The sequence below is a fragment of the Ostrea edulis genome, chromosome 3 (assembly GCF_947568905.1).
Source record: "Ostrea edulis chromosome 3, xbOstEdul1.1, whole genome shotgun sequence".
Taxonomy (NCBI): Eukaryota; Metazoa; Mollusca; class Bivalvia; order Ostreida; family Ostreidae; genus Ostrea; species Ostrea edulis.
The window spans coordinates 17564480-17575787 of record NC_079166.1 but is presented as its reverse complement, the minus strand read 5'-3'; the positions used below and the strand labels follow the sequence as shown (position 1 = coordinate 17575787).

The following is an 11308-nucleotide window of genomic DNA, read 5'->3' as shown; positions in this document are numbered from 1 at the left end:
CCCAATATTTAGTGGGAAGTTCCCAGGTATCATCCGCTAGCGACAGTCTACTGGCAAATCCAGACATGCATTGGAAGGATGCTGATGTGGAGGACACAGGGACACCTGATCCAAGAACTGTGACATTTCATTCAGGGTGACAACCTGGCTTTCAGTTGGTATGACTCTTTGAGGTTGAATATAGGGTTAAATCAGTATAAACTTGATTAACATTCAAATAAATCCAGATAATACATTCACAAATGGAATCATGGCATTATGGTACACTGATATGTGTGTACCATTTTACTGTTGTTTTTTTTTTTTTTGCTGCACAACTAGGGATGCATACATATAAAAAGAGACAAAACAATTTCTAATTAGTTTCTAATTATAAGGTATGACACGTTTTAAGGTATGGTGGCCAATACTGATTTTATTTGCAATTTTCTTTCAGATATGGGACCTTATTATTCGGAGAACTGCAGATTTTATGAAGCTGTCTTTGACAGAAGATTTGGTTTTCTCCATCTGTGTTGCCACCAACCATTATGCAGAGATGGTCATATCTAGGGGGAAGGGTTGTCATATACTTCCCAAGGAAGTTTGCAGCCTCTCACTGAAGAGGAACTGTACAGGTATTACTAGTTTTAAAAACCGATATTGTGGCAGTGATTTCCAGTTTAAAAATAAAAATAAAATGCATAGTAAAAAGATTACCTTTACCAAAATTAATCTGGCTGTGAATGTTACTCATTTATTAAATGTGTAGTACAATTACCTCTGATAAAATTTCATAAGTAATTAAATGCATACTTTTCAGAGGGTCTTGATTATCAAAAACATTTACAGAGCCAACTGAGTATTCAAAAGCTTTGACAATACATTAGTATTTAGGACTAAGTATTAAGAAATACTTTTTTTCCAGATTTTTGTGCATTATATTATACATGCCTGCTGTGGAGTTCCAGTCGATAGACAGATATTGGTCAACGCATGCCCCTGTCGGAACAACTGATTATCAAGAATTATGTCTAGAAATAGGTTTCAAGAGGTTGAATATAAGAACATTTTTGTTAAATATGATGCAAGTACATTTAAATCTAGTGATTGAAAGTAAGTACTTGAACATTCGTATATGTTGAACTTGGAGAGGAAAAATGGTTAGTACTTTTTGATAACATTTGATAAGGTGTTGTTGTCTAGCAACCAAATATAATTGAATAAATTATTTTAGATTAACAATAATTGAAAGATCTTTGTTTTAATGTTGCAATACTTATTCTATTTTATGGAACATAATGGCAAAACGTCATATTATTAAAAAATGATGGACAAGTATATAAAGTACGAAGTTTCCATTTGATGACCTTTGACCTTTATTCTCTTCATCATATTTTTGGTTAAAAACCTTTTAAAATGATTAAGATCTATTTAAAGATTATATTTTTAAAATAATGTGACATTTACTAATCATCATGGATTGTAATTACGTTTAAATTGTGTCGAATGGATGCAGAAAGGCACATTATGGTCAAAACTGTACTATGAGTGTTGTTACTTAGCAACCAAAAATATTTGTTTGTCAATAAAATTGATTAGTTTGATTGTGTTCTTTTTGTAGTATTTTAAAAGGCACATTAGCTCATGCATTTAGAATTTCCTATTTTTGACTCTAATCTAGTGAGAGGGGTTGTAATATATATATTTCAGAGAAAAAAGATTGCAAAAATGTGCACTTATATGACCTTTGACCCCGTAGACGTCTTTGAGGTCATGGGATACATTGACAAATTTTATAAGAAAATGTTTCCAATCCAATTCCTAACAAAATTATATGTCATATGCCTACCCCAAATCATGATCCATGCAGATTTAAATCGATTTAAAAATACTGTCATTTAGTCTTTAAAAACCTCTAAAATGTGCCGGTAGAGAAAGGGTTAAGGGCCCTTTTCTCATGACGCCAGTCATATATATATATATATATAGAGAGAGAGAGAGAGAGAGAGAGAGAGAGAGAGAGAGAGAGAGAGAGATGACTATATATATTTAAGTGATTAAAAACTCACGTTATCAGTTATTATTAGATTTTTCGTCTCTGTCACGTACTAGTAAAATTCATTTTATCGGGGATTGGTTTTTATTAGTACGTGACTGTGACGAAAAATAGCACTTTTAGATGATCATTTTTTTTTCCTTTTGAAATATATTTTTTATTCACTTTCACAGTCATAGAATTTTTACTACACAAACAAAAACTTATTCTCTCTCTCTTTCTGAATGCTGGATTGTGTCCTAAACTGACATGCAGTGTTCAATGTCATCATAGATTAAAATTTGATTTCCCCACTGGACTCGAACTCGCGATTAATAGATTTGCAGTCGACATGTTAACCTATTTGGCTATTCAATTAGTACTTAAATATGTGTTACTGATATTCATATGTTCATTCATGTTTAAAAGGAAGTTAGCCATTATTAAGAGGTAATGTACCTCCTTAACCAGAGCATATTGCAATTCCAATATCTAAAAAGAAATACTTATCAAATGTTATGAAGTTTTTTAATGCTTTACTGCAAAGTGTCACATTTTTCTTATACTGTGTTGCTGTAAAGTTAGTATCTACAAAAAGCCAACTTTGTTAAACAATATCTTAATTACTTAGATAGCAGAGGGCAGTTTCGCACTATAGGCCCTGGATGGAAATACCTAATATTTGAAGTGATACTACATGTGTAAAACTGTATACAATAATTTTAGGATACATGTTAAGGTATCCAATGTATAATGACCATATTTCATATCTAATAAATGGATGTTGGAATTTTTGTAATCATGGTATCATTTTGAAGGGTTTATCAAATAAAAATAATACACCATAGGAATTTTCAAAATTTTGTTTACTGCTTGATTTATTTCACCTAGAATTTAACATTGAAGTATATGGGAAAAGCATGTTTTATTACAATATTTTAAAAAGAAATTATATTTTCATACAAATCTCTTGGTAGAAAGTTACATACACTTTCTCTTAATGAAAATATGAAATAAAATTAATCATTGACCACACACATTTTTAGAAAATTAGATTTTTCTTATTTTTACAAAGGGCAGACAACTCTTCCAAAAAGTCTTAAGTGCAAAAAGGTCAGCTTCTAATCATTCACCGGTCATATGAATTTCATCTGCTTCACTTTCATCATTATTTAACAATAAACATTTATGTTGATCTAAATCCTTCAAAATTGTTCATTATCCTTTCATTATACATGGAATACCTTAAATGTCGCTGAGTGCTTAATGAAAATGTAGATATGCAACATGTTGGTAATACCATGATTCCTAGCATATAGATGGATGTAAATACGAAACTAAGACACGTCGTCAGTTCCTGGAGAAATTCCTGTGAAAACATGCAAGGTCCAGCAAAAGGTCTGTAGCTGAGAGGGAAGATGGATGGTCCCATATAAAAGGTAGATTTTAAGATCTACAGACAGGCTTGGTGATTGTGCAGAGTGTCTGAATCCCCTCGCTTGGTACTGTGATGGTGTGGGGGTTGTGCGAATTAACCCATATGAGAGAAAATCAAAGCGAGAAAGGGGCACCTGTTTTATGCACCAGCACAAGTAGGTATGGATTACATGCAATTTAGGGTCATAATTTATTAACTACATGAATATGAAATTCAAGTATTGATATAAAAGGGATATATGAGTTTTCATTAGTCTGTCATAATCCGACTTTGACCCATACCCACATGTTTCAGGATCCCCCACCCCCAAATGTACCCTGCCACCTTGGTAAATTACTGTGATCTGATATCCTGCGAATCCGACATATTTTTAAGAACCCTATATCTAGAATGTATTTACAAAATAATATTCAGCATTTTGAGTGTGTACTTGGATGATTTAATCAGTTGGTATTATGTAATGATATCAATGCTCAAACTTTGAAAACCTCATTTTGCATTGCCATGATTTGATCTTACATTTACATTATGTAGTGGTTTAAAATGAACACTTAGATGTTGCTTGCATAATCAACATTTCGACACTAGAATTTTTGTGATTCTTTGCATTATTACAATGACTTTCATTGCCATACCTTGGAAATCTTGTTTTACATTAACTTAATGTACCATTTTTTTTTATACATTTCTTGTCAAAATTGAAATTATTAAACTGCACTGTATTTCAATCTACACCCCATGGACACACTTTTTTCAATTACTGTAGTGATTTTTATGGTATAAACTTTGCAATCCTTGTGTAATAAGCATTGACATAGTGTGCTGTTTTCTTTACATTCGATAGTTGTGAAAGATGAAGATATTTAAATGCTATTTGATGCTTTAGTTTTGTGCATAACTTTTCTTAATTTTGATTATTTTGTTTTGCAGTTTCCTTTACATTATGTTGTTGTGAAAGATGAAGATATTTAAATGCTCTTTGATGTATATACAGTGTGTTAAAAATTGCTTATGTGCTGCACTTTAAAGCAATACAAGCTGTAACTGATGGGGAAAAAATTGAAAAATAAACGAACAAATAGAATAACATATTTGTAATTGAATATAGATGATCTCATTGATTTAGAGTGAATCTGAAGCAATAAACCATCAAATCAGCAGAAAATGTTGATTGATGAATTATTCTCATCCTGTCAGTCCCTGCTCGTAATCACCGATGTACATTGACCTTGGAGGTCACCAGTTCGGAAAAATGTGGGAAAAAGGCACTGTGCAAATTTGTAAACAATTTGATATACCAGTCTTATAGCAAATTCATTATCAAAATTTTATTTGAGTGTCACCTTTCCGAAACCATTATTTTCTTACACATATAATACTTTATAAAAGTTATTCACAACACGATGTAATATTTCAAAACAAACAAAATGTGTAGTCACTCACGTCAGTTTCTCTCTTTGTATGACCTCGATCTCAGCAACACAGTTGTGTTCGGCATTCATCGTTACCAGGTCGGAGTATACGATAATTGCGTCCGAGGCTATGGCGGTTTATACGAAACGTCCATTATAGGTATGCTCTCAAGCAATATAATTCCTTTGCTTACGAGTATTTTGCTGAATTTTTCATCAGATCTTGGGGATAATATTAGTTATACGGATAAGTGTTTATTAGTGTCTAGTTATGTAGCGGAAAATTACCGTCAAGCCGTTATAACTCGCATTGCTTTGATCAATTTTACATAACGTAGTTGTGAAAGATAAAAATATTTAAATGTTGTTTGATGTATATATGCAGTGTGTTTTAATTTTGTGCTGAGCTTTACTTGATTTGATGGCAGTGCCAACACAAAGTAATTATGTGCTTTTTAAGCGCTAAGCGTAGCTTAAGCGCTTATTGCCGCCAGTTGGATTTTGCTTTCGTCATCATGTTTCCGGTTTATTGCCACCTATAGGCCAATTTATGCATCGCTGTAGTCAACAAGTCGTGTTTAAAGTAGTCGTAATTTTGCAACCGATCTAGCACGGGGATAACATTCATTTCTGCAGTTGCATTTTTTCCCCTGAAATACAGTTCGTTGAAGAGTGAATAAAATATGAATAAAAAGGATGATATTTTTGTCCTCATTCTTGGGGAAAGTGAGACACAGATGCAGGTCATTCTTCAGTTAAAATTCCCATTTCAATCTGCGTCTGTAATAATTAAAGTGATTCAAAATCTAAAATTGAATAAGAATATTTATATGAAACCGTTTTAGCTAGGGTGCCTTTGCATTGTTACCTTCGCATGGCGCTTAGAGGCCAGGAAAATCAATTTGCATGGTGCGATCTATAATTAGAAGCCACGTCATTAAGCTATACACGAGTCAGGAGGGTTTTCCACTTGTGTTTTGGCTGCTGTTCCGACTCAGTAAAATTTTTGTCCGATGTAGCAAAAATGTGTGCAACACGGTAAAAAATTAACTGGTCCGCGTCCATTGTGAACGAGAAAGAATTTGTGCACGATTATGCTTTGACAGCGAAGGACAGGGATCGGTGTTTCAGAAGGATGATATTGCGTAACTACTTACACCTTCCCCGATCATATATGTAAGTCGGTCATGCAGAAATTTAGAGGATGCAACGGTGTAACTTAAGCTTACTTTATTATTTCTAAACGACCAAGATATTCTTCAGAATCATCGTCAACACAATCAAATTTGATTTCGTGATTTAGTATCAAAAATGAGATTAAAAATAATAGTCTTGGGGCAAGGAAAAGGTAAAAGGTACAACATTATATTATATTATATTATGGAAGACAATACCCCGGTTTCAAGTATTCAAAACACCGCGTGGAATTTTACGAGGGCTGTATACTGAAATACATATGTTTAGAACAAGTGTTAGATAAACATTGCCATTGTGTCAAGCATGAATGTGAAATGGTTTGCGGTCCACAACACGCTACATACAACGAAAAGTAATCATGTTTTCAATTTCTTTGTACTTCAAACAAACAATTGACAATGACATGCATATGCTACATGCATTTCCGAACGTACAAATGATGAGGAAGGGGGAGGGGCATGGATGTACTGTCGTTGTTCCCTGTCCCCACATTTTGTTTTCGCTGAGCGATCTTTTCAAATAAAAAAGATGCATTTAGTTTTTGGTGAGATGCCTCTTCATTATTTCTAACAGCGCTTTGAACATTACCGTTTGAAAATTACTTTTGTAACTTTTCAGTCTCTAGTTTGGGATTCTCATTTAGCTACATTTACATGTTGTAAATCTTGCATATTTATTGCGAGTCACTTCTATTACGTTTTTTTTATTCATATTAAAACTCCTACATAAGCTTCGAATCTTATGGTTTTTTGCTAAGGTTATTAGCATTTTCATATAAAGAACTGTTTTATAAAATTAAAACAATAGCAATGTGTATTATGTCTCATTCAGACAAACAGATGAGTCTCCTTTGCAATATGAATATGAGCTTTTACACAAGAAGTGTAATACACACAAGTTGATGAGTACAGCGTTTAATGTACCTGTGTACAAACTCTTGGGTGTTTTTTTTGTTTTTTGTTTTTTGTTTTTTTTTTTGTTTTTTTTAGATTTACGCATAACAAACAATCACTACAATTGCTAAATGTAAATCCATGCTTATATGTTAATCTAATTCATCATCATATTTGAATTAGTATATCCTCTTGCACTAACTTTCATGTTAAAAATAAAATTCTCCACTCTTGTTGATGACGCAGTATTCAGTTTCAAAGTAATATTGCACATGTATGATGAACATCTTTTCTAAATAACTTCCTAAATTTTGTTTTCAGTTATACATGTATTTAACGGACTTATTTGGATTCAGATTCTCTCCAACCTGATTTTGAATTGAAAATAACTTCATTATTTATTGCAAAAATAATTCCACTTTCATGGTTTGATTGCTATTGACATATAATTAAGCACTGGATTCTGTATTACAAGTCATACAGATACATGTTTATGTGTGTATTTAAATGATTTCTGGTAAGGTAATGAAATGGATGTAAAGCGTTTCATAATCCTGCATTATTGGTGTGTTTTGACATGTGGCATTTGTTAGTGTATGTGGTTATGTGTAATTTTCTTTTTTGTCCAGTTTGTTTGTTCCTTTCTATTATAAGTGACTTACCTATATGTATCAAACTACTGATTTGTTTCATTTCAGTTGTATTCTAAAAATATTTCATACACTATTTAACTGGAACACAACAGTAAGTTAGTTGCGTAATAACAATTGAACACTTTATACCGAAAACTACCATTACCACTGTTTTCACATTTTCTACCAAAAATGTTCTTCTCTATAACATCACATCTGTAAGAGAAAAAAATGCATAGTCATGTAGAGCATTTAATGATCCAGGGACCGGAGCAGAGCGAATCAGAAACCCTTGCCTTGGGAAGATGGGTGGGAGCTAAACAGGGTATAAAGTGTTCATTTGTCAAATATTTAAATAACATAGCCTTAAATGCTATTGATTGATTGTATCTTGTTAAACGTTCTTCTCAAAAATTTTTAATTCATATGGAGACGTCACAAAGACCGGTGAAGGGCTTCAAATTTAGGCCTATGCTCGGCGCTTACGGCCATTGAGCAGTGAGGGTTCTTTAGCGTGCCACACCTACTGTGACACGGGGCATCCGTTTTAAAGGCCATCTCCGAGGACCCATGACATTCACACCTGATGCCGAGAGTTTGGGGATGGAACTGTCACTACCTGTTTAACGAACTAGGTCTGTCGCGGCCGGGATTCGAGCCCCGACCGACCGCATACAGAGCGAACACTTTACACTACCATCCAATATTTCTAATATATATATATATATATATATATATATATATATATATATATATGGGTTTTTTTAATCATTAATATCATTTTTAATCTACCCTCAGCCCTCAGTGATTCTCCAATTCTATCACTTGGAAGAATATTTGTGGTTTTTCAATAGAAGCAGTGTTTGCATGAGATATCTGTTTGAAAAAGAAAAATCCCTATACAAATTTAATATTCCTCCTATCTGATTTTATTATTCTATAATCTCTTAATATAATAATTCCATTAAAATATTCACGAAATAAGGTATCATTTTAAAATATTTATTAGGATATAAATACGGGTTGGTCACGTCATGAAATTCAAAGTGACGTAAAAAAAAATTGATCACGTACCAACCCGTATTTATATCCCGATCAATATTTTAAAATGATACCTTATTATTTACATTTACATTTTTGATCGATAACTTTGCTGAATTGTGTCAACAACATGTTTCCATACATTTCACATTGTTGACCTACATAACGCTTCGTTCAAAATGACGAAAACACAAAAACGAAGTTCCATCAAATATGAACTGTTTTAATCATTAAGACGGTAAAGAGCAAGTATATCAACATATACATCAACTCAGGAGTATATAAGGGAAAACTCTTTCTTATGTCTAATTGGGGGCCTGATGATTTAAACGGAGGGGGGTGCAAGGTTACACTTAAAAGTTGTGATGCGCTTTCACTTTTGAAAGTTGAAGACGCAGTTGTTGACGACCGACTTTGAAAGATATTTTGTGGACAATACGGAGTTAACAGAAGACTGAGGTGGAGGAACATGAAAAACAGGCGTAGGCAAATCATTTATAGATAGGACAGAGGGCACAGCTTAGATGAATCTCCGGAAATAACTGAACATCGCAGAGAATGTGGAAGTGCACAAAGGTAAGGGGCGGTGTTGATTTGGATTTGTAATTGTTAACACACATGAGCTCACTGAACTCTTTTGTTGACTCGATAAATGTGTGTAATAGGTTTTCAACGACGCCTCGCTTCGATGCCCCGACATAAACTTGGAAACCAACATCACATCGTGGCTGCTGTGGCCGTGGCACGGAGGTTGTGTGATGTGTAGGTCTTAATGCACTTTGACGACTTATCGACCCTAAATCACGTGAATGATCTTTTTGCTAAAGCCTAATGTCACCGTCTAGCAGTAGGTACAAAATTCCGCATCACCGACCACCAGGGTGTAATTGTAGCAGACGAAATTTTAGACATATATTAGTGAGACATTGTTTTACAGAAATATTTTTATCAATTATTGATGAAATCCACTGCTTGGAATACATATAAAATCATAAATACATTTTGTGATGCTGATTTCATCTACTGATAGACTTCTGTAGTAAGCGAGAGCGATTGCTACATTTGTATTGCCTTAGTAAAATTAGTATATGTTACGTACTTTTAACAAATATTCGTACACATAGCCGTGACCTCTATTAACCGCGTAGTGGATTTATACAGTGATAAAAACGTATTGCTCGTAATAGTGTTATAGAGGAGAAAACAATTGAAAATGTAAATATCTTACATTATCAGGAAACTTGCACTTGCATTTTCTATTCATAAACACCGATTCAGTTTTTGCCAGTCTGTGACAGAAACACAGGTTGAAACACATCTCCTTGCAGCGGTGCTCAATATAATTTCAATATACTCAGATCTGAGAAATGATAATAAAAAAATGTTTGTAATGTATTTATCTCTATTTACAATATAATATTTATAATAAAAAAAATTTCTAATGCAGATCCTGCTCTGAGTCGACTGTATTGCTTATGTCGATATCCCAGCATTGTTACTTTGGCACATTTGATATCAACTGAACATGCTCTTGATAGAAAAGAATAAAACCCAGAGAATGTATTCGTCAATATGGTACTGACTACAACCCGGTCTTCGATGTCGGTCCCGTGACTGAAACCCGGACCGGCTTTTAGTATTCTTTACAGTTCGTTATCTTCGTCTTTCATATGTCGGTCTCATCGATCCTGGAGTTTTCACATATCATTTTATGAAAGAAGAAAATAGTATGATCAATCAACTATCAGAATGCAGGCATGAGATACCATCTATGAATTAACGAGAAATGGGGCTGAAATATTCTGATAAATTCTTTTTTTTTTATCGAATAAAGAAGTCTTGGACCAGGACCGAAGACCGGGACGAAGACCTGGTTTTAATCGGTACCCACGTCAGCTATTGATGTTTGATTTATGAGAATGATATTCCTCTTGATGTTGAATGGTTAAAATATTTGTTTCAGATTTAACATTGTTTCATTGATGGAATATAGTTGTCTTGTATTTTGGGATAATTCTAAAAATAGCCTGACTTTGAGAAATCGTTACTTTGTATCCAAAAAAATACCCGCTTTGAATTTTTTATATATTGTGCTATAAAGCCCCTTCAAACTTTTGGTCATAGTATTTAGAAATTCCTATGCTTCATTTTTTAGGAAGAAAGACCTGAAAAATCCCCAAAAATTTCAAATTTGAAATTTGAAGAAACCACTTATCTTAGACTGCTAGACATGTTGCTTTCTGTACTGACTATCAATCTGCCTTTTATTGTTTTGAGTGTAGAAACAATTATGATTCAATTAAACAAGTTACTTTAATGATATATTTTGTATGTTAAATGCAATAAAATGTTGAAATTTCGCAAAAAGTGGGTGTTTAATACTATCCAATGGACAAATATGGTGAGAAATGACGTTTTGTTTTATGGCAACAGGGTTATTTTTTTTAAATTTTGATATATATGTTTCCGTAACGTATTTAATAAGAAACATGTAAAGAAAGTATGAGAATATTTTGTGACATACTATTTCTCAGTACCTAAAGTAATTCTTTGATCATTACATGGAATTGCTCTTACGTAACAACCTCCCGTTCTAGTGTTTTGAACTAACCAGCTATTAATTTTTTTAAATTTCATTTTAGCTTTCTCATTTGCCCCGAGCTTTAATAGAATCTATT

General features: G+C 33.2%; 1 long non-coding RNA gene across 1 annotated transcript; it reads left to right on the top strand.

The window, feature by feature from the left end:
* On the top strand, positions 1-1287 carry LOC130053289 (uncharacterized). The gene is made up of 3 exons (XR_008801822.1): positions 1-158; positions 437-617; positions 908-1287. It is a non-coding gene; the product is annotated as an uncharacterized LOC130053289 (long non-coding RNA).
* The last annotated feature ends 10021 nt before the right edge of the window (positions 1288-11308 follow it).